The sequence below is a fragment of the Pteropus alecto genome, unplaced genomic scaffold, assembly GCF_000325575.1.
Source record: "Pteropus alecto unplaced genomic scaffold, ASM32557v1 scaffold72, whole genome shotgun sequence".
Taxonomy (NCBI): Eukaryota; Metazoa; Chordata; class Mammalia; order Chiroptera; family Pteropodidae; genus Pteropus; species Pteropus alecto.
This window is the reverse complement of record NW_006436811.1, coordinates 11,043,153-11,068,295: the sequence shown is the minus strand read 5'-3', so window position 1 is coordinate 11,068,295 and position 25,143 is coordinate 11,043,153. Positions and strand designations below refer to the sequence as shown.

Below are 25,143 nucleotides of genomic sequence, written 5' to 3'. Positions count from 1 at the left end.
GTTACTGAAGTAGTTTACTTAATGGTTATTGAAGTTTTATTCAAAAGGTAAGATATAGTCATCTACAAATTAAAATATTTATTTTTCAGTTTGTGAAAATGGCTTTAACTCATTTATGTGAGGAACAAATTTCAACTCTGACAGTAATCTGCTTTTCAATAAATTTTATAGTTCTCAACTGCATACAGGAACAGCAAATATGAAAGAATATTTAACAATGAGAATTGAATGCTAAAAAAATTTAGCACTTTATTAGATTGTATTTTATTTAACAATCTGCGAAGTTCACAGCCATCAGCAGTTCCAACGTAATTTCAGGTGCAGTTGGGAATTTGGCATTCTCAATGGAGTTGTTAGTATAGAAAACCTTGCAGATGAAATTTAATAGCACACATGAAGGAATCTTTTAAAATAGACTTCAATGGCTTCATTTTTTAACATCTAAACTGGGTAACTCAACATGGCTCTTATTTCTGTTGTTAAGGCATATTATTATTATTATTATTTTTATAATAAATTTATGACCGTCAGAAGATATCAACTTGATATACAAGGCATTATAGCCTTCACAATCTCCAGAGGATTTCTGCTCTGCATCTGTATGTTCTTATGAAATTCTGTTTCATTGTTCTAGAACTTCAATAGTTTCTTGTCAGCCTGTGCAGCTAGGTCCTTGTGCTCTGCCACATTTCTACTACAGGGCCATCCCCTCTCCTTTACCCTGTGTTTTTAATATTCTTGTGCATATATTTAGAATGGAATTGCTGCATCCAAGTGAGAATGCTTTTTCATCTTTACCAGAAGTCAGATTTGATGGTCACTGTAGCAAGAAGGTGAAGGACAAAATTGGTGGTAAACAAAAATGGAAACAAAGCCACTGTGAATGTTGGGACCTGTATTTGTGTCATGGAAGTGGAAAAGGAAAGAATGATCTTCTGTATCATCAGGCAAGTGAGGCTAGAGATCTCTGAATCTGCTTTCTGACTCAGAATTCTGAGGACTAGGGGCGTGTGAGAAAAAGCTGTAGGGAGATGTCAATTAAACTAAAGATGTTGATGGATCTTACTGTTAATGATTTAGGGATCTTTTTTCTAATGGAGTAGAAATTCCCAAGAGACCTCAATTAGCACCCAGATATGGTGCAGCAAGATGGCGACAGGATGGGAGGAGATATAGGGTCAAACCCAAATACACACTTGAGTTGGCCGTTGTCATGAAGAGAGGACTAGCATTGTGTACTTAAAAGATTTACAGTAATGGTAATAAGCCCTTAGGAAAGGAGAAAGGAAAGATGAGGGGAGAAGGGCAAGAGAGAGAGAGAAAGAGAAAGAGAGTGAGAGGACCTAACTAGGCCAAATAAAAGTGAATATTTGTGTTATTCCAAATTTTTCACAAAGCTGAAAGAATTTATGGATGCATGGCTTGGCCCTATGAAAGTTATCCAGAGTGTTGCTCACTCATAATATTTGAGAGTCTAGGAAGTGGAGGAATAATAACAATAATGTAAGAAGACATTCATGTCTGTTTTCAAAATAAATAATAGAATTCTTCTTTCATCAAGTTTGATTTTATGTTTAATACATTATGTAACAGCTAGCCAGATATTATATTTCCTTATAATTTAAATAAACCAGAGTTGAGAGACCAAGGAGATATGATCTTAAACTATTTGTATATGGAACTTTTCATTTATTCATTTGTCCATTCATTCATTCATTCATTCATTCAGCAAATATCTATTAAGGGCTTATTAAGTGCCAGGAAGTAACCTAGGCCCTAGAAGTACATCAGTGAACAAAATCTTCAAATTTAATTTGTAGTAAATAAGAGTAGTAAAATGAGAAAATAGAAAAAGTATGTATACTTTCAAAAGTCTTCCAGTAGTGGTGGAAGAATAAGAGCTAGGACCAAGTCTTTTAATTACCAGTTATCTGGTTCTTCCTTCAACTAATTCAGTTTCAAAACAAATATATTGAGCATATATATTAGTTTTACATGTGAATGCTAAGAGTTGGAAGATACAAAAATGAAGTAGGATTCCAGCTCTTAAGAAACAGATTTGAAGCCAGACAGACAAACAATTACAAACAAATTGTATGCTCATGACTCTGATATAGCTGAATGCAGGGAGCTCTGGAGCACGTAGTAGATATGGTTCTCTGCACTGGAAGGGATAAAAAAGGCTTTCTAGAGAGGCCCCTGAGAGCTTGCTATGGAGGAACTGAAATGGGCCAGATAATTAGTGAGGAAATAGCATCCAGGCTGGGGGAGAAGAATGTGCAAAGATCTTTCCTAACATTATTTTAGAGCCATTATCCTGTTAGAATCTGCCAATCCCCTATTTCCATCTTCGGACTTTTCTAGAATTAAGTTCTCTCTTTTCTGGGTACACCACTGGCTTTTATTTTCACTAATTTCTCTTGTTTAACAGAAGGCAAAAACAGTGATCAACTTTGAGTGTAGGTATATATTGACTGGAAGAAGCCAGAGGAAGCCCTATGGAGTGCTGGAATGTTCTAGATCTTGATCTGGGTGTTGCTTGCATAGGTGTATACATACTATGTGTATGCTAGACTTCAATGAATCAAGAAAGAACTTCCGGCATAAACAATCTTACTCACATCAGTCTTATGATATTACTTTTATATGACAAAATTTAGCACTTGGTGTCAGATGTATTCTTTTATTGTTGTTGTTTTTTATTCTCTGTTCATTTCCTATATGATAATTTTTTCAGAAACCAGATTATAAGTGCCATTTCAGACCTCGATTTTATCATAGGCTCATGCTTGTCTTCTGATAGGGAATCATCACTGTCTTAGGTTAGAAATACACAAGTCCACGTACAGTGGGCAACTTATTTTATAATATTTTAGAAGCTTCTTTTGTATATAACTGTGGTACATGCTTTTTTGTTTCTCTTTGAGTGTATTGCAAAGAAGATAATTCTACTATTTCTCTTATAGTGTCTAGGAGAGTGAACTGTGCATAGCCTGAATACTCAATAAATATTGTGGAGAGGGAATGAGTGTGGAAAAATCCAGAAAATGTTTCTATTTTGATTTATGAGCTCCTTATAAAAGAGAGAAGAAGGACCTAAATAGTATGCTTAAAGAATCTTATTTCTTTCCTACCCACCTGAAGCAGATTAAAAAAGAAGAAATTAAAATCTCAAATATTGAGGAATAAAACATCCATAGAACAAATTTTACCTATTCAAGTTTTATGAATCTCCAAATAACAGGTTTAAGTAGATTTGCTGGAACTTAGATGCACATGTCTGGCAAGCAAGACAACTTTTAAAGAAAAAAGTTTTTTTGCCTTTCCTCAGGTCAAAAACTGTGCCCATAGCTTAGCTTTTGCTCTTAGAAAATATCAGGTAAAAAAGAAAAAAATGTCATTTATGTAGTGATTGTAGAACAATTTCAGTAAGAGATCTAATCTCAAGCAAAGCAACTCACAGATCAGCTGAACCTTCATGTAAAGACAAAGAAAACTAAGCCTGGATTCTTTCTATGTTGTTCAGGCTGGGTGATATTTGAGGCTAGCCAAGGCAAAACTCATTGAGTACTTTCAAAACCCTTCAACAAAACTGTATCATAAACATAAACTTGCTATGTGACTAGATGTTAAGTGTTCCCAACACTAGAAAAAATGATAATTATGTGACAAGATAGAAATGTTAGCTAATGCTATATGATATTCAAATTGCAATATAAATATATCAAATCAAATATGTTGTACACCTTGAACTTAAACAATATTGTATGTAAAATGTAACTTAATCAGAAAAACAAACCAAAACAGAAAAAAAACCCTTCTGGAGCTCTCTTTCTTGGTAACCTCTGTGCCCAATTCTCTCTTCTCACTAGGGTTGCCAGGGAGCAGATCGCACAATGTTCCTGTGGTCCAGAACCCAGGAGCATTGTGCCCACCCTGGGCTGTGCCCATGTTCTCCAGGAATGCTCAGTCAAACCTTGTCTATCTTTAGTCCCTTTGCCTTGAGATTTTGACCTCTGTCATCCAAAGGTTACCTGTTGATCTCAGATCCAAACTGTGCAGTTATGTTTTATTGATGCAATCTTACTAATGGGTGATAATATTATATCACGTTGACTCCTTTTACTTTCACAATCAAATGTACATTAAAATGCTTTATTGTAGAAAACTGAGAAGACACAGTAATACTTTTTTCACTCTCAAAAGAAAGTTAGCATAAATTATGCTAAAATAGTGATTCTTATTATGTGATTGGCAAACTAGGTGTGATGCCTTTGACTCCAAATAAATATTAAGGGGATTAAGTGGAATGTTGGGTAATTATAAGTCAAGCAGTAATATGGGCAGCAAAAGAAACCTTACTGGTCAGAACCATGTTTTTTTTTCCTAGGTTTGTAACAATTGCTGAAGAATTCTTGGGGGCAAAAATGGCGTGGCATTTTCATATTTACTTTGAAAGCGAGATGACCAAGTGTACATGATAAAATATTAAAAATTGGGTTGATAGGTACCACTTATAGATAAGGTGATTGAATATATTATCTTATAATTAAAATTTTTCATATGACTTTTCTAATGTTAGTAAAAAGAATCAGAGAATAGTACGTGACAATAAACTGATTTAATCATATTTTTATATTTTCCTTTACCAAGAGAATCTATATTAACTGATATTTCATACATGAAATTGCTACACACATGAAACTATGAGGATAAATGAAAACATAGAGCATGTTCTTTTTGAACAAGGATTTCTTTAACATGTGAGAGGAAATAGGACAGTGATTTGTCTTCTGGTTAAGGATAATACTGAGAGGATTGACAGATCAACCAAGAGGCCTGGAAAGGGGGCTGTTGGAAAAATTATAATGAGGAGAAGAAATTGCTTTAGAAAGCTGTCTGGAAAAATAATAAAGATAATGATAGCATATTATTTTCAGAGTCAATATTAAACACATGACTCAGGTATCAAAAAAATTACTCAAGAGAAATAAAAAGATACGGGGATTTGATTAAATGAATTTGGACTAGATTTCAGGAAATACGATTTGACCTTGAAACAGGACATTTCCATTCATTTAGCCATTCAATGTGAACAGCTACTATATCTTAGTACTATATTATGGAAGATATTCTATTGTCAACTCTGGTGAATGTAAGAGAAGTGGCCTGGTACAGAAAAATTCAGTGTTTTGTGGTTTTTTAGAGGGAAAAGTAAAAACGGAACAGGTCCTTATAATATCGATTTTATAATGAATTAAAAATTATGATTCTCTGCAATCCCACTACACAGGTAGGAAAAATAAGCTGCAAAAGGGCAAGTAGTTCTGGACCTCAGATTCCACAGTAAGTTGACATTAACCTCACTACCGATGTTCATCTAGACCCTCATTAACCTCTGACCCATGATGAACATGCTTCAGGTAAAAAAAAGTAAAGATTATATTGTAATATGAACAAATTACCCTGTTAAATATTTAAATGTTTACTAGTAGTACATAGGCTGTGGTAATTCACACACAGTAGTTAGACATTAAGCTGCTATACAGTAGCCTATTAACTACAAAACGAGTTTGACAATAGATTAATTTTTAACATTTTTAATTAACAAAGAATGAGCAAGATAAAGCTGAAAAATGAAGAGCCACACTGGGTCTGAAATAGTGAGCAATTTGGAAATAGTAATTCACTATTTATTCTTTTCCATGTATGCAAATGATCTAGCATGGTTAGACATATTTTACTTTTTAAGATTTTCTCATCAGAAGTGAAACTCTCACATTTATGTAATTGTCCAGTTATGTTGTATGTTAAGATGGAAAGTTTATAGTAAATATTTTAAAACTATACCAGCATGTAATAAATTTGATGAATAAACATTTGGGAAATGATAGAGTCCTATTAGCAATTTTTAAAAGTGAAGAACGTCTAGTTAGAAAACCTTCTCATGTATGAAATAGGCTTTCCAGTTGCCCATGGATTTTTTTTATTAGTCATCTGTTTCTTGCTTTAGCCCAAGTCTTAATACTAGAGATAAGATATCGCCTTTATTAACACACACACACACACACACACATACACACACACACACACTTCATCAAAGTTACAACAAATTATGCTCAGCCAAAATAACTGTGGTCTTCGTTAGTAGAAATTTTAAATAGTTGACATTTAGATATGCATCCATATAATAGTTTTTAAATAGACAGTTATTATTAAATGAAATTATTCTTTAAATTAAAAAAGCAAAGTAAACACAACCCAAAAAGGTAACTTTCAATTTCTTCCTTGCTTTTAATAAATCTTAATTTTGAAAAGGCAGATGAAAAGAACTTGTCACCAATTAAAAATGGTTCACTAACATATTCATAAGTTAGGATTTATAGTTGTTCTCATAATAAGTTCTTATTATAAGAATTATTGAAATTGTTTTTGAATACAAGTTGGCTACCTCCATGAAGAAACTAAATGTGCATGATGAAAGTTAGGTTGGTTTAAAAATATGTTCCATGGCTTTATCTCATTTCTATTCTCCCTTATCTAATTTGTGGGTCTAATGATTGCCTGATTCATGGTATAGTTTTTGTACCTTGATGACAAGTTAAAACTATGACTTTTTTTTTTTTTGCTAATATTCTTAGATGTACCTATATAAACTTGCTTAGGTAAATAGCTTATTAAAATGCATTCTCCCTCTCTCCTTTCCTCCCTCCTTTTCTTTCTCCATTTCTCCAACTTTTTGAGCATATTCCTCCTCCTCATGTTCATTTTCTTTTAAACAAGTGATGTCCCCCTAGTCTTGTTTAATCAGATTTTAAAAAATATTACTCAGCATGTGCAATGACCTTTTAACAGCAGGGTAACCTAAAGTCCTTGCCAACCTAAGAGTCTGACGTTTAGATGGTTTGTCTTTTTGCCCCTTTCTCTGAAGTGACTGAATCTGGTGCTAACCCTCCTCCCGGAGAGGTTAGGTAAGGTTATGGCTCCAAATATTGGCTCTGCCTGTGGGTTGTTGTATCATCATCACTTATTCTGGTCTCTAGTCTGTTCCCTCCGCCCCGCTTCCCACTCTCTCTCTGCCTCTCTCTCTTTCTCTCTCTTTTTTACCTATTTTGTGAAATTTCTTTCCTTTTCTTTTGGCTAAAAAAGTGATTTTTAATACCTTATAAAATGGCAAAACTGTCCTAGTAATCTTGATGCTAATATCGTCCCCCACCCTTCTGAGAACCAATGAGCCAAATAATTACTGTAGACAAAGACTGATAGAAGTGAATGCGCAACATGGCAGGGGTCTTAGTATAGCTCAACTTGTGTCCGACTTGTGAACCTTGCTGAGGTCCATAGATGTGTGAGCCCGAATTGGCCCGCTGAATTGGTGGCACCAAGCCTGAGATGCTTGACTCTATAACAACACATCAGAAGGGAAGGATGATTCTGGGCATGACTCAGTGGCAGTATCTATCAGCCTAGAAAATTATTCCTCCTTCCCCTTGTACTCATCTCTGAGGCTTACGATCCTGTAAGCAGGATCTTTGAGTTAAAATGGAAACACTTGTTTGGCAAAGCTAAGACTCTGGGCACAGCACAGTGTTTTGGCTGCAGTCATGTGACATAATGTAATACGCAAGAAGAAAGAGACATTCTATTCACTTTAAAAGCCAACAGCCATGATACTGGATCCTCATGGGGTCAGGTGTATTAGCAGTGGTGAGAGGCTGTGGTGTATGTGAGGACGGCAGTGCCCAGAGAGAATGGCAGTCCTGCAGCATGGTGCTTGGAAGATGGAGATGTCCACACTGTCAGGGCAGCGACAGGTTGCAGAGATGAAATAGTGTGTCTGGGAAGCCAGTGGAGCTGCCTAGCGGGTAACCACACTTATTTGGGAGCCAATTGGAGACACCCTGAAATATATGGATGTGAGGAACATTCCTGAGTTCTGAGCTATTGGAGGAAAACAGCAGTGATTTCCTTTTTTGAGTTATTACTACAAATTGACTACTTGCTACAAGGGTGACTCTTAAAGAAACTCAATCTCACAAAAAAAGCATATCATAGCATGGCCATGCCTCGATATTTTAGTCTCCAAACCGATTTCCATTCAGTCTACTCTTTAAGAAGATAGAATAATGAGAAAAGACATCGCCATTTTGATAAAGGAATGAATTGCAAAATATGAGGGGAAAAAAGTCCTGGAATTAACAAAGGGCAATTAAGGTAGTAAAAGCGAGGGAAACTGATTTTCACATTACCACATATATTTTAATTAAGCAGAAAAGAAACTTATTCACATATATGTTTTCACAGGAGGCAGAAACAGAGAGCAAAATAACCATGAAAACTGCCACTGGAAATTAAAGAAGTGGAAATAGAGTAGTTAATTCTTATACTCAGCCTAGTTTCTTTTCAAGCTGAAAAAAAAAAATGATGGTGGATTATATAAGCAAAGCTAGAATAAAATTACTGTGAAATAACACTAACTTTTAGCATTTTCCTTTACGTGCATCCTTATTATTTGTCAACTCACCTGAACATTCATTTTTTTCTTCGTGAACTGCCCGTAGACTGGGCAATCTTTGAACACCGAAAGCACATGTTTCTTCATGCACCAGTGCATACTGAATAGGGTTGTCCTTTTTCTAAATTATTACCTGCTTTCCTGTGCAATTTCCATGAGCAAATATGGATATTTGCACATGCAAATGGAAATGCATGAAAATAATATGTGCTTGTATTAGTGGGCCCAGGCAGGGTTTGGCTTTTTGAAATAAAAGCCCAGGAAATGCTACACAGATTTCTGAGAAAGTTTCACTCAGCAAGCACAACCTGTGAGCCTAGGCAAGGAGTTATAATTCCATTAGCCAAATATCCACTGGTGAAATGTGTATGTGTATACACACACACGTACACACACACACACACACACACACACACACACACATATTTAAAATTTCAAGTTGTAGAACATTTTAAAAGACAACATTTTACTAGGATATTGTATGGAAAACTTTTAGCTCCAAAGTATTTATTAATATCTATGGTTTGAAATGTAGTATAAATATTTTAATTTACTTGTAAACTATTGCTTTAAAGGTTATATAATTATGAAAAAACAAAAGTGGAAGCAGAATATTCAGGGTTATATCGCCAAATAATATCTCAAAAGCAAAAGATTACAAAAATTAGCAAAGATTAGTAATTATACAGAGCCAAGCTTCCTCTCAGAGAACACATATTTCAATATTTTAGGGAAACTACCATTTTACTAATGCATTATTCTAATGCATGTCTTACAGCTATACTTATACACTTACTTATACCTTGAGAAATCCAATGGTAGCCTCTGGTCTGAAATCTTCCAGCCATGGCTAACGAAGTGACTTTGGATGCCTCTTACTACCCTAGAATCTCTTAAACCTGCTCCATTTACAGATGCTTAAGCCTGAGTCTCACCTTCATGACACAGACACAAATCCTAAAGTATATTTTTCAGTTTGTATTTCCACGGCATAATTTTCTTGGTCAACATATTCTGAAGCATCATTTAGGAATTTCTACTTTCTTATTACATTGCTTCTCGTCGGCATTCAACTTACAACCTTTTTTTAAAATTAAAAAAAATAGCATTTTACGAAGGGAACAAGGAACGTTTTACTAGATCTTCAGGATGCCTAACAACCTACTGAAATGTGAAAAATGAAATCAACCAACTGAGATTGTTATATATTATGACGCATAATGGTTCAGATGATTTTTCCTCATTATTCATTGTCAGCTGTTTTGTGAATTCATGGTGCAAATTGCACTTTCCAAAGCTGCGGCCGCACAAGCAGCTGCGTGCACTCCTGTGGCTGCTCCATCTCCCCCTGGGCATGCGTGTGTGCGCTGCAGTGGAGGCTGGTGTGTGCGTGTTGGGGGGACACTGGGAGTGTTCAGGAGCACAGCTGTGACTTCCTGTCCCACATGCTCTTCTAGAACCTACTACCACTCTCTCAAGAATTGGAGTCAAATTCTCCTTGTCTTGGATCTGGGCAAGCTTGTGATTTGCTTATAACTGGTGGACTGTGGTTCAAGTGACATAGTGTGATTTTTGAGGCCTGGTCATAACTGACAGTGCCGCTATGCCTCGCTGGCTGGGACACTCCATTTGGATCCCTGGCTCACCATGTAACAGCGAACACCCTGAGGCCTCCATACTATAAGGAAGCCAGGCCACAGGGAGAGGCCACATGTAGTCACTGGTTAACTATTTTAAAGCCAATATTCTTAATTTAAAAATAAATTATATCTAATACCTCAAAAAATTAAAAATTGATCTACCTTTTGACCCAGCAATTACATTTCTGGGTATTTATCTAAAGAAAACCAAAACAACAATTCATAAAGATCTATGCACCCCTATGTTCATGGCAGCACAATTTACAATAGCCAAGATATGGAAGCAAAAGACGATTGGACAAAGAAGTTATGGTTCATATATACAATGGAATATTACTCGGCCATTAAAAAATGAAATCCTACCATTTGCAACGACATGGCTAGACCTAGAGGTTATTATGCTGAGAGAAATGAGTCAGACAGAGAAAGATAAATACCATATGATTTTACTTACACGAGGAATCTAAGGAACAAAAAGAACAAACTAATTAGAAACAGACTCACAAATATAGAGGACAATCTGGTGATGGCCATAGGAGAGGGGGTTTGGGGGACTTGGAGAAAAGGGTGAAGGGTTAAAAAAGTACAAATTAGTAGTTGATAGATGGTCATGGGGTGGGGAGCACCGCATCGGGAATGCAGTCAGCAGTAATCTAACGGCTAGGTGGAGGGCCGCAGGAGGGAGGGAGTAATTAAGGGGATTGTTTTGTATACTATAGAAATGTCTAACCAATGTACTGTATACTTGAAATTAATAATAAAGTTAAATTAAAAAACAAGTTATATGTAGAAAAAGTATATGCAAAAGTCTATCCTGAAAAGACAATGTTAGTCACACCTAGGGATACATTGCACAGAGTGTTCTTGGGACACAGAAAATTTGAGCTCAGCCAGCAGACGTTTGCCAGTACCTGTAAATAAGGGTAGCGCTGATCTCATTTCCTGTTCACTCTTTTCCTTCCACTTTCTCTCTTTTCCTTTCTCACAGTCAGCAACCTCTTACAAGGTGGGCTGGTGTGCTTATGTGGTTGGTGTTGGGTGGTGAGTGATAAAATGTGACATGAAAGTGATTTATGCTCAGCCCCTTTTCATGCACATCATACCGTGGGAGAAGATACTTACATGTGCTATAAACATAAATATAAATATAAATATAAATAAATATAAATATAAACCTTCTATTTTGCCCCACAAACCATAGTGAGAAATAGCCAATAAACTCTCTTTAAAAAAGAGAAATTACAGTGCCTAATGCTAATGATGGACAGATCCATGGCTAGAGAACCCCAACAGAAAAATGTAGTAATAATTTTCGAGTATGTTATGCACACATTTAGTGGAAGAAAAATGAATTCCAAGATGAATAAATAATTTGGAGTAGAAAACACAAGTGTAAGACAAATAAATAAACTGCAGTAGAAAACGTTTTTTAGTGATAGTGCCTCTGTTCCTGGTAATTCCCTGTACACAGGTAGACAGGAGGCTTGTTTCATCTCAAGGCTGAACACAGAACAGTTATAGTGAGTTCCAGGCCCATGTGGTCCTTCCTTTTGTAGTGAAATATTGCAGCCAATCTGAGGTAAGTTCTGTGCCACTTCAGCGTTACACACGTTTTTACATTACATGCTGAATTTCCTTTTGTAGTGAATTTCACTTTTCAGGGGAGAAGTATAGAGAGTGGACACCATGCATAATGGTACTGGGACATGTCAATTCCCGGTTACTATGTAATGTGGTCCAAAATATGTCCCTTTCTGGATAGCCTGCAATCTAAGTGATAGTTAAAAACATAAATTTGCCCAACTCTTTCTGGAGAGAATCGTTGCCCCTTTTATGTCCATTCCAATCCTTTTTTTAAGGAAGTAGGACAGGTGTGGGAGAGATCATAACCGCAGAGAGACCACAAAGCAGATGCAACTGTTTTCTACAATTTCATCTTTCTTTTTGTGTCAAAAGAATCACTTCCATCATCATTGCCACATGGCTTTTTACAAAAGCATCCCTGACTTGACTTTAATTCCTTCTGACCATGTCACTTAATCTTTGGTCCAAAATTTCTACGGTTTCTCCTGTTTGAGAAGCAGTATCTGCAATGGAAAAAATGCATAAATGTAAACCATCTGGGCTCTGGTATTGCCCTGTGATTAATCAGAGGGGCTGATTGCAGTTCGAAATATTCATAAATATTTTTCCCTTGAAAATTTGTGTTAGTCTTAGCCATAAACCCCTTTAGACAACTAGGCATCCTGCAATCAAGGGTAGGAAACAGAAAACAAAATAGTCAAGAACTATGTGTTGAGTAAGTGCCAAGTTTTCGGTTCTAGAGTACGGAAAAATCTCCCAGAATTCAGACAGGTAAGTAAATTAGTCATGCAGGTAGACTTTCATTCTGTTTCTACACTATGCTGTGGATGAAGAATTCTGGGGCCCTGAAGTCTTTTTGTTCTCTGGGAACAGGGCCTGAAGTCTTGTCTGATCGCTCCCTCCTGCTTGTGCCTTCTTCCACAGATGTCTGCTATGGCCTGTGGCTCCTGGAGTTTGGAAGCCAAAGCAGAGCATGGGCAGGGAAGTAGCAGAGCCTGGAGGTTAGAGGTTGAGGGAAAGGACCTAGGAGAATAGAAAAAAGTTGGTGGAGAGAGAGTCAGAGCCTGGATGGATAGCAGAGTTGGGTGTGGAGTGGTGGCTGGGATATTACAGGTTTATAAAAGCATGAAGTGTAAAAAACTGGCTAGGAATAATAGGAGATATAAGACGTTTAGCTGGATGATTATGAATGGAACTCTCAAGGGCTTTTGAAAGACTCGAGTAAAAATTAGATTCCTTGTGTGTTTGGACTGAATTTCTTCAGAGGAGTGGATATGGCTTCACAGAATTATGATGTGTTATAAAGGGTTATAAATGAATATCCTTTATAGAAAGGTCCCACCTTGCCCTCTGCCTGCCAATTGCTAACATTGGTTGAGGTTTACTCTGTTCTAGGAACTGTGCTAAATACTAAAAAGAAAACCAATACTAATAAGAAAACTTGCATGATCTTATTTAATTTTCATGGCAATACTATGAGGCAGAAATCATTTCATTATACCGAACAGAAAAACAAAGCTGAGAGAGGTTAAGTCACTTATCCAAGTCATATGGAATTCGAACCCAGTTGCATTCAATGTCCAAGTCTATATTCTTAAATATTATGTAATACTTATTTTGAAGATATTAATCGATGATTTTTTTAATAATAAATTTCTGGAATCATGAAAGCTCTGGGATTTGATGTTCTTTGCTCATGAATGGCTCATGACTTATATTACATGCTTTTGTTTATCCTCGAGGTTCATCGAAATATAGCTGAGATATCAAGGACACATTTATACGAGTTGCCAGCACACTGGTAAGTTTTCTGGATTCTGCCTTATAAATGTCCCAGAATATTTGTGAAGTCCCAAAACAATATATCTGTGAAGCAGACATGAAAAGCTAGCTCTTTTCCATTAAGACAGATGTTAAAGAGGTTGGAAAGATGTTAAAAATGCTATTCCTCATATTTTTTGCTTTGGAAAGTGTAATGTTTTAAAGTAAAAATATATTATTTGTGTTACCATATAATGGATTTATTTTTGTTTTAAATTACTTAATACATTAACATTTTAATAATTTCTCAATTTTAATTTCCAATACTATAAATATCAACATAAACAAAAGCCCTTTGGGTTCTGAGATGAACAGTTTAGAGAATCACAGACTTAATTATTTGCAAATCCACGCACAGCATATTTTTTGAAATCTATTATGCTCCAGCACTGTGCTAGGTATTGGAAAAGATAAATCTGACATAAGCCCAGCCTTGGAGTAGCCCCAAAGTTTATGTGTCATTGACATTTAAAAATAATTACAGGGTACACAGTACTGCTATGGCAAGGTTACAAACAAAATGCAAATCATTCTGAATTGCATTTAGTTTAGGATCCCAGTTACAATCTCATAGCACCTGAGGTGTTTCCAATGTCCCTGTTTTATAAAAAAGGAAACCAAGGCTGAGAAAGTGATGTGGCCAAGGCTTCACAGCCAGAGTGGTAGACCAAGGTAGCCAATTCAACAGATAGGGCATGTTTGTGTCATCATTCGGATTTCTTCACCTTTTTTTCTTTCATATCCTTGGATTGTATAATAAATATAAATCTCATGGAACTCAAATTGTTAAAAAAAAATTAAACTAACAAACCTCCTTTTTGGGGACAGCTTATATGGTAAATTAGTGATCCTTATTAAAAGTAAGCTAAATCACTTGGTATTAATTGTATTTGTTACTTATGTAAGATAGCAATATATGAGCTTCCCTTTTGTAGGGTAAAGAAATATTTACTGTTAAATGGAACATACATAGTGTCTTAACTAAGAGGATGTTTCTATTTTTATTCAATTTCATTAAAATAAAAAAAATAACTAACAAAGAATCAACGTCTAAATAAACATACAAATAAAATAAAATGCAATAAATCCTCTGGGAAATCGCCTTACGCCAGCTGATATTATTTTTCCCTGTGCAAAACTATGTCCATTTTAGAAGGTTCTCAGTGCAATACATGTGGATCAGTGGAACTTGCATTCAATAAGGAAAGCTTCATAAATACAGACCTTGTGCATTTTACTTGATCTGCCATAGAAGTGCATTTTGTTGAAACATAACTTTTAAAAGCTATTCTCATATATTCAGAAATCCCATTCTTGCGGGAAAAAAAAAGCAACAGTAGCCTGTGAATCCTTTAATCATGAACATTAAAGAAGATCTGTTCTGAGATTGCAAGGCTGCTGACTAAAGGTAATATTTTCTTGGCTTGTTTCTGGGCTGCTAGCTATCTTTGCATGTGCATGAGGCTGATGTAAAATGACATTTGCACCTGTTGTTGCCATCATATGTTAATTAGCATAGTGCCCTAAGTAGTAACTGGGCCATCACATCCAAACAGAAACCATTAACATATTGCAGCTGTCATGACTAAGAAAGGTACCGGGGCTGGGAGATGCGTGCATCCCTACATACCTTGGCTCAGTTAGCTCTCCCAACTGGAGTCACTTGGGAGAAGAAAAGAAGCGTGGAATGTAGCCAGTCAGGAGTGAAAGAATACATTTTACTGCAGGTTTACTTTCATGTATTATGCATAGCCTTCAAGGTCACTGCATGATCATTTATAAGATTTTAATGAGATATCAAAGTGAAAAGAATGGAATGTAATTAATGGAATCTTATTGAAAAGTTAGACAGGTATAATAAGAACCCCCAAATGCAAGGCAAACTTCTCAATTCTAGAGCTAAGTAGGAGACCAAATAGCAAAATCACACTTGTAGTGAGGGGGCAAGTATTATCATATTGAGATAGTGCCTCATTATCAAAGGTCTTAAACTCTTTTCAGCAATACAATTCCAAAAATTACAGAGCACACAGAATTTTCTATAAGAGAGTAATGATAGATACTTGAGTTAGAATACACAGATCTTTTCTAAACCCAGAGGAGACAGATGACCTCTTCCAGGACTTCAAGAAGAGTTTCTATTAAGTATGGATATCTTCTATGAATCATTGGAACAGGGCACATAGGTCAGCTATCTTATGCCAGTGAGCACTCCATTCCCCAGAAGGTGTTTTGTTCAACATACAGTCAGGTGTCTTTGAAGTTAGTTTGGTTCTATATATTTTTTCGACTTATAAAAATTGCTCAGCTCATACAAGTGTTGGTTAAAATATAGACGCATAGCATAGGAGGTCTAGATTGATGAGTACCTATTTAACCAGAAACTTCATTCAATTGACTTTTTGTTTATTTGTTTTTGCACTCAACCTATGAGAAAAAGGCAAATGAAAAGAAATTAAGTGCCTTACATGTGTTTATATAAAGCAAAACAACTTCCAGAATATATCCGGGGGTTGGTATCCACGCTACTAAATTTTCCATAACTTTATACCCACATTTTTATTCAGGGAGAACTAATGTTAAAAATAGTGATCCTCGGGCCCAAAGGACTTTGAAGTCTTTCATGATTCAACAAAGAAAAATAGATTCCATTCAACACACTGTTCTAAGGCAAGAATGTGTGGTAGTGTTTAGAAAGGTTTCGAAGCTAATAATCTTGGGGGAAGAATAACTGATTAATCACTTAACCCCAAAATCTAAATATCTAATTCCTTAAACATTCTGGTTAATTTTATTCAGCCGCAAATTCTGTCTTTTAAGAGGCAAATTGCTTAGTGTGGGTAAAAATTTTTTTTCAGGATAATATTAAAGAATGAGACCTGTATTGACTCAATACCCAAACAATTTAGTCAATTTCATATGTATGTAAGTATGTAGTAGAGGGGATGGGAAACAGGTAAACCAATTCAATTGAAAATATATCAAATATTGATGGCTGAATGACTAAATTTTTAACTCTTTGGTAATAGTAGCTTTAGGGTAGAAGAGAAAAAACCTTTATGTATTTGTAAGGCTGTCATAAACCAAGATGAATATTAGTATTTAAAAAAAAATTATTTGCTGATTGTGGAAAAACATAATAAAATCATGGACTTTTATTGATGATCCAGGAATTTTTATGTAAATATCTCACAATGCTTTCAAAATTGTATTCTGTCTTCTCATTCAATAGAGAATTTAGCCATGCCATATTTGAAGGATACTAAAACAATAAAAGACAAAAAAAAATCCTTACTTCTGCAGATATTTTATATATACAGTATATAGATACAGAGAAATAACTAGAAATAATGGCCAGATATTTTAAATTTTCACTAAGATATTTTACCTCATTTAATCAACTCTATGTAAGTAAATAGATTGATTAATATCAGTGACAAATTTGAGAACAGAAATTTGTCTCTACTTCCCATTCAACACTGAAGTCATGAGAATGCTATTTTTCTTAGCTGCATTGTTTCACAAGCCATTACTAATATGTCTCCTTCAGTCCGTAGCCACAAATACCAATACTATGATTTACATTTCCCTCAATAATGACTCGACAGAATTTGGTATTTGGGGGGGAGAAAGCAAATAATCATTTTAATCTAATCAATGATACTAGACGTATGAGATAAAAATAATTTAAAATTCATGAAGAAACCATCTTCCCATTTTTAAAAGGTTAAGTTCCCCTAAGCTATGAAAGAAAAACACCCTCTGAAGACCTAGGGAAGCAGTAAACACTGGTGGCAAGTGACAGGAATTGATCCTCTTTGGCTGCGCCTGTCATGTCTCTAAATTTTATTTCCACCATCTCTAGAATGCTATGGAAAGAGAGAGTGGGTACCGGACATGGCCTGAGGGCTTGGTACCTAGGTCTCTGAATTTTTTCAATTAGGAGGCCTCCCTGCTTGATGGAGAGATGTGTGTCTGACTAGGGGCTTGGACAGTTGCAAAGTATTGATTAGCCATAATGTGAAGTCAAATCTGAATAAAAAAGCCCCATGATCAAAAGGCCTTCATCAGAGACAGCATGCCCTCTAAGTCAAGGGTCCAGAGATTCTGATGAGCTCTGTTTCCTTTCTGAGAGAGAGAGAATTCCAGTTTCTTTATAAAGGCTCTCTTGATAAGAAAGTCCAGTGGATCCCCTGTCAGGAAAGCCAAGGCTTCAGATTTGACAGGCGCTTGTTAGTTTTTCATCCCAGATCACTCAACATTCAGAGAAGAGAAGAAAAGAAGATTGCTGGACGCTACAAAAGCCAGCCTTGCAGTTGCACTAGGAAGCTACTGCTGGCTTCTTCTACATTAAAGAAAACAAAAGCCTACCTGGCATGGAAAGTATCCCTTTCTACAATGCAGGCCATGCCGCAGTTTGGCACATGGAACAATCACCAATTAAAATATTATACAGATCATGGACAATCAATCCATGGCTTTTAATTGAATTTTTAAAAAATACCAGAGGAGAGAAAGAGCAATTAGGGGGATCATTTTATAAACTATATAAATGTCTAACCAATGTACTATATACTTGAAAGTAATAATCAAATAAAAATTTAAAAATGTATTTCATGTACTATCTACTTGAAACTAATAATAAAATTAAATTAAAAAATTATTTCTCTTTAAAATAATACCTTTGTCTTCTTTTAGATGATCACTGATTCAGACCTTTTTAATTAAAAATGTCTTGGTGCCTTTCATTTGTACTCTGTTTTTAAAACAGTCCTATGCACCATCTACCTTGAGCTTTACCACAGTCCTGTGAAGTAGAAAGTCCAAGTGTCATCCTCTCCATGTGAAGAATGCAGAAAAATTATATATATACAGAGGCTATGAGCTTGTTTAAGGTTATACAGGTAATTAATGGTAGAGTCAGGATTAGAATTTAGACATCCTGATTCCTAGTCTGTTTTTCTTATCACAGCACCAGGATTAAACCAGTCTGACTTCCAAATGATACGTTTGTGGTAATGACTATACATTCTATAAGTAGCTTCATCTTAGACTTGCCATACTTTAATGACCCATTTCAGCAGCTACTGTATTTTCCCTAAAGTTAACAAGATAGAAACAGTGTTTTCTGCATTCTCTCTTCACTTAACAAATTATTATTAATTGGTGACTAACCAAATTCACATTCTTATTACGCTGTTCCCCTTTTCTTTTAATAGTATCCTGGTATGCCTATATGTATTAATTCTATCATGTATTCTCTTAGATCTAAATTTCCCTGTGTTTCAAGGCTATGTTTGTTTTATACACTGTTATATACCCTAACCCAGCACCATGACTGGCCCAAGCAGATGTTCAATATCTATCAGTTTCAGGAATAAATGAACAGATGAATGAATAGAGTACTAGAAGCCCAAAGGAGAAGCATAAACAGATCAGATATTATTCATAGAGTTCTCTATAAATTAACAGAATACACTTGTGAAAAACACTGTTTCCGTTAAATTTTAAAGAATTTTATTAGAACTTTGGGGACCCTCACCAGAGCCTAGCTTCCCTTAGGACAGCACTCCTGTCTTGTTCACTTTTATATCCCTGACTTCTGGTGCAAAGGAGGCCCTGAACAAGTACTCGTTGAAGTGACTGTGGAAGACAGATTCTTTCTATTCTTTTTTACTCCTTCTGTTTCTAATACACCTGTAAATATTAATAAGTAACATTTATTGAGTACTGCCACAGGTAGGTTGCCATGCACTTAATGTGAGATATTACTTTTATTTTTCAAATAACCCTAAGAAAGATGTGCTGTTTTTATCCACATTGTACACAGGCTCAGAAAGGTCATATGATTTGCCCCAAGTCTCACACTAGTAAGTGATAGAGCCCCTGTTCTGACCCAGATCAGAAGCCAGGGTGAGCATTCTTAACTACTCTACTAGATGACCCTCAGGCACATTGCACTGTTTTCTTTTTAATGAATAATAGTAGCAAACACTTACGTAATACTTACTCAGTGCCAGTTATTGTTCTAAGCACATTACACCTATCAATTTATTTAATCTTCATATTTCTTCACATCAACCTTCTGAGGGAGATTCTATTATTATACTCATTGTGCTCTTAAGAAAATAGAAGCACAGAGAGCTTAAGTAATATGTCTCAAATCACACAATGAGTTAAGGGTGGAACCAGGGTGTGAACCCAGGCTCTCTGGCTTTAGAGTCAATGCTTTTAACCACCACTGAATACTGTCTCTAGATGAAGTTTAAATGCTAGTCAAGTTTTTCTTTAATTTGTAATACTTAGCCCATTCTAATGAATATTTAGACTTTCCTATCATAGTCTAGATCTTTCGTGTAGTATTTATACCAAAATGTGGTAATTTTTTATTGTAGTATTCAATTTCTCTACCTAGATTTTAAGCTTCTGGAGAAAAATGGCGGCTAAATCATTAGCTAAGAGTTGAAATCTGCTACAATCCCTACGTACTAATTTGAATGTGATTAGAAAACTCTGAATTTAGGGTACATTTTATCCAGTAGTCAAGAGATATTTTGGTATGCTCCTAATATAAACTAATTTATGAAAATGGTTTGTATGTGTTCATTTAGTGCTGTTGAGTATTTCCATTATAATACACAGAGAATATGAAATTTCTATTATAATACCCAGAGAAAATGAGGTAGGATTAAGATAACATTAAGCATAGTTGAGTCTAACACTATTTTAGACATATTAGAGTTGCTAATTCTTAGAGATTTCTGATGTAAAAAATTTTTGATATTCATCAGCATGAAATTCTAATGCCACAAGTAAAATTATTTTCTTCTGACATTTGTCTCATTTTATTAATTAACCATTGATGATGTGTGTCAAGCTCTGAAAATTTTAAAAAGAGAATGCTAGGAAGTGAAAAAGAGAGTTTATATATATATTAGCACTTCTTGAAAAGCAGCCAATATATTGTCTGAGGTTCAAAAGCATGGGAGCTACTTCCCAAATACATGTATATTTGATATATTTGATATTAGACCAAACCAGAATGTCAGACCACTTATGGCTCATGGGAGATACTGACAATCCTCATGTTTTGCCTGAAACCCTCTATTTTTCTTTATTTACACAGAGTATCTTTTATCACAATATTTTGCAAAACTTGTCTTTCCAGATGTTAACCCAATGATAATGCATGGAATGTCAGTACAAATGTCAATTTAGTTGTGTTTCTATTTGAATTGCTACCAAGAAACCCTTTCAAAAGGAAACAATTGTGTTTTTAAAGCTTCCTTGGCTGTAGCTAGTTTGACAGCCAATAAGACTTGCTGTTCTATATAGTCTGGGTCAGCTTCATTAGTTGCCTAGTAAAGAGATTTCAGGAGTACCCAAATATAAGAAATTTCACATTATGAGATCTACTTATTTAGCTCAATAGTTCTCAACTGGGGGTGATTTTGTCCCCCAGGTGATATCTGGCAATGTCTGGAGACAGTTTTGATTGCCATGACTGGGAGTGCTACTAGCGTCTAATGGGTAGAGGGCCATGGATGCTGCTAAACCCTGTATGATGTATGGAATAGTCTTCCCCGCCCCCACAACAAAGACTTATCTGGTTCAAAATGTAATAGTGCCATAGCTGAGAAACTCTGCTTAGCTTAAGGCCTCTGGCTCTCTACTGATAAAAAGACCAGTACTCTTAAAACAGAGAAAATTATGCTCTAAATCATATCAGTCATTTACATTTTAGTATAAGTTTACCCTTACCTTGGGCCAGGGCTTCAGGGGAGGGAAGAGATTTCTAGAGACACTGCATGGGAGAGAGAGTAGTATCATTATAGGAAGAGATAGAATGAGGAAATAAGAGGCTAACAGTTAACAATAGTAGACTTTTTCTTCACACACAATTTCTGTTATAGTCTAGGAAACAAAGAATAGGGATGAATGCATACTGAATATTAAACAAATACGCAATTGGATAATAGCACTCTAGTAATCAGAAGTCAGCATAGATATGTTTGAGGCAATGTTACAGCCCTTAAGAATCTGACTTGTCCCTACTAGTCTAAATTTTCCTCCTATTTCTCTCTTTTGTGATTTCTACTTTCCAGCCTGAAAATATTTTGTGAACATTATTGCTTCCACTCAGGCTTACCTTTCTTGCTTCTGCCTGAAATGCATTCTACTTTACTTTCTGTTTATTTATATCACTGATGGCAAATAATTTTACATTATAGGCCAATTCTGACCAATTGGAGTTGATTAATCCTGTGTTGAGAGGCATTCTGAGGCTCACTCTGGGCTCAGTGAGAAAGACTGCCATGCTTAACTATGTCTAGTGTGAGCTGGGAAGGAGTTGTGACTTAGTCATAGCCAAGCATCTGCCATCTCAGACAATGTTTCAGGGCTAATTTATGAACTTCTCATGAAGCTTGTCCTAATTAAATCAGCTATCCTCCCAATTTCCTTAGCATACCTAGTCTATATCTCTCATTTGGAACTACATTCAAAGTATGGTGATGTTTCTCTTGTAGTGTCCAATCTCTAACTAGATTTTAAGCCTCTGGGGGAATGATAACTCCCAATTTTCAATTCTGAATCTTTAAGAGTTAACTCCTATCCATACTGGCCACTAACTCCCTCTCCAAATTGTAGCCCCTATTTGCCTTTCATGCCCTGTGCCAATGACTGGCTGTACAACCACCAGGGGAGGTTTTTCAAGAGACATATCATTGGCACCAGGTTTACTGACCTAAAATCTCCATGCATGGAGTTTGGGTGTGTGTTTACACATAAGTGATTTATGCTCAATCCCTAGCTTAGAACCATCTCAATGCTATTGGTGACAATTTTATCCTTTTGAGTTCCAATTTTCTTCTCCTACGCAATTGCTAATGTTTATTTTCCCTCCTGAATTGCTTTCCACATTTTATTGTCTTTAAAACTCCCATTGTCCTTTCCAAAAGAAGCTCAGAGACCACATTTGTTCTGAATATTCCATGGTCCATTCAGGGTAATACCTTTTTGGTTTACTTCTTCTGAACTTTTCTAGGTCTTAAAGAGTATTTATAACATGACTCTTGTATAGTGGTGTACAAATCTTACTCTTTGAGCTGTAATCTCTTTGGATTTAGAGATCACATCTTATAAAGTGATCAATAAACTTGGTCAAATTAATTTAGTGTTGTTATAAACTCTTTTTTTTTTTTTTTACTGTTTTGCCAAATAGAAAATATAATACCACAAAGGTTGTCTTTGATGGAATATTCTAAGTCATATTCTAAGTTAGAGATAGTTGAAAAATCTCCTTCACAGTGCCTCATTTCTGATTCTAATGCCTCATTTCTGATTCTGATGGCCTAGCCAAATTCTAGCCTTGTGTAATCATTTCTTTATTTTGTGTCTTATATAATAATTTATTCCAGGTACTTTTCTAGGCAGAGGAGATACAAGAATAAAAAAAAATTCTTAAAGGAACTTATAGATTAATAGAGAAGACAGCAGTATGATTAAGCATAAAAGATGTACTTCTAGCCTATATATGGGGCACAGTGGGGACACAGAATAGAAAGGTTGATTTATTTCAGGAGGAAAGAAGTTTAGCAAAGACTTCATGAAGGATGTGGCACTGAGGTTCAGTTTCTTTCAATGTTATACACATATTGAAATGCATAATATGGGCCTGGAACTGTCCAAAGTTCTGAGAGGACAGAGATAAACAAGGTATGAGTAGTAGATTACAGAGTATGAAGTTTAAAATTAGGGATTGTCTAAGGTGGGGGATGCTGAGGGAAAGGGAAAGGCATTCCAAACAGAAGGAATGGTGTTGAGCAAAGGGATTGTGCTATAAAATGAAATGAACCATCTGTATCTTTAAGTAGTCACAAATGGTAATGTATGTTCACAGCTAGAACAGAGGATATTTGGTTGTCCTTTTGTAAAAGAATCTGTAAAAGTAGCCAGAGGCCAAGTCAGGAAGAATTTTACATAACACAAGCCTCCCATAGGCAATGAAAAGACAGTGAAGAGCTTTAATCATGAGAACATGATTGGATATGTGTTTAGAAAAGTCACTCTAGTGGTTGTGAATAACCCAGTTTACTATTTTTGACATTCAAATATGAGAGCCCCTGATGTTCCAGTGTACACTCTTAAAGAAAGGCACAGATATTTTCTAGAAAGAATTTTTATCACTAAGGTGCAATAATTACACCTAAAGAACAGAGACAAGAATTGCACAGAACTACAGACAGGGTTCAGAAAATGTATAAGTAAAACCATATATCAGCATATCTATATAGTTTTACAGAACCCAAGTTATCAAGGATTTTCTTTTTTAATAAAGCTCTTACCAAATATAATTGCCATATTGGTGTTGGTGTTTTATTAGTCAGCACTTGCATTTGCATAACGGGTTTGTAAACATGACTGGTACTGTGTGTGGTGTTGAGACAACTGGATCAGAATAAGGAAAGTGCTGACAGCCACAACAAATGTATCTTCATACCCAAACTCCAATAACTTGCTATGAGGAAACATGCCATTTTTGAAAGCTCTTATTTAAAATGCTTTTAAATTTGATATTTACTGAAGAAGAAAAAGTAGCTAGGCCAGGTGTTTGATACTTAAAGTGAATGGTTTTGTCATTTTGCCTACTCATGCATCTAGGAATAATACATAAAACCATGGCATTCTGCAGGTAGGTCAGCGGGGCAAATAATCCTCTTTAGTTGCAGACATCTATGCTTGAAACACATGCAAAAATCTACTGTTTACCTTCTACTATGATACCGCACACCCCTCATTTTCTTCCTACTTCATCAGTGCTTCTTCTCAACCTCCATTTCTGGTTCCTTCTACTCTGCTTGATTCTAAAAGTTGCAAAGATCAAGGATTTGGCCCTAGGATCTCTTCTCTTCTACATTTTAAAAGTCCAAATCTATGTTTTCCACCCTGCTCTATTATTTCTCCTAAATATCAGTATCATATATCTTAATTATTATTTAATTTCTTCATGAGGTTGCCTAAGAAGCAACTCAAATTCAACATGGCCCAAAAGAAGACGTGATTCACGCCCCTAAGTTCCTCTTTGCTTCACCTTAGTGAACTACTTAACAAATTATCAGAGACAAATTATAATTTGTTTCTTGTTTCTTTTTACCATAACCACTTCTAAAACTCTAGCAAGTCCCTTTAGTTTTATGGCTAAAGTATATCATGAACTTTTACATCTCTTTCCATCTTCATTACTCCTACCTTAGTTCAAGCCAGGACAGGTTTAGTAGTGCCTGGATTATCACAATGTTTTCCTAAATGGCTTCTATACTCCTTCTTAACCCCAACCCCTCCGCATAAATAATCCTCCACAAGGTGGCCAGAATACTCTTTGTTTGTTTTGTTTTGTTTTGTTTTGTTTTGGAAAATAATCATAAAAAAACTCAACCCTGCTCAAAAGCTTTTAAGACTGCTGCTTACATTTAGCTGCCATAAAATCCAAACCATTTTTGGCTTCTGCTTTCCTGGCCAACTTCAGCTGGTACCACCCCATCTCATTTTCCTCCCACTTTAGAAATTGCTTCTCCTCAGTCT

General features: G+C 35.7%; 1 pseudogene; it reads right to left on the bottom strand.

Annotated features, from left to right (window-relative positions):
- Window positions 1–268: 268 nt before the first annotated feature.
- Window positions 269–25,143, bottom strand: part of LOC112481386 — a 51,126-nt pseudogene continuing 26,251 nt past the window's right edge.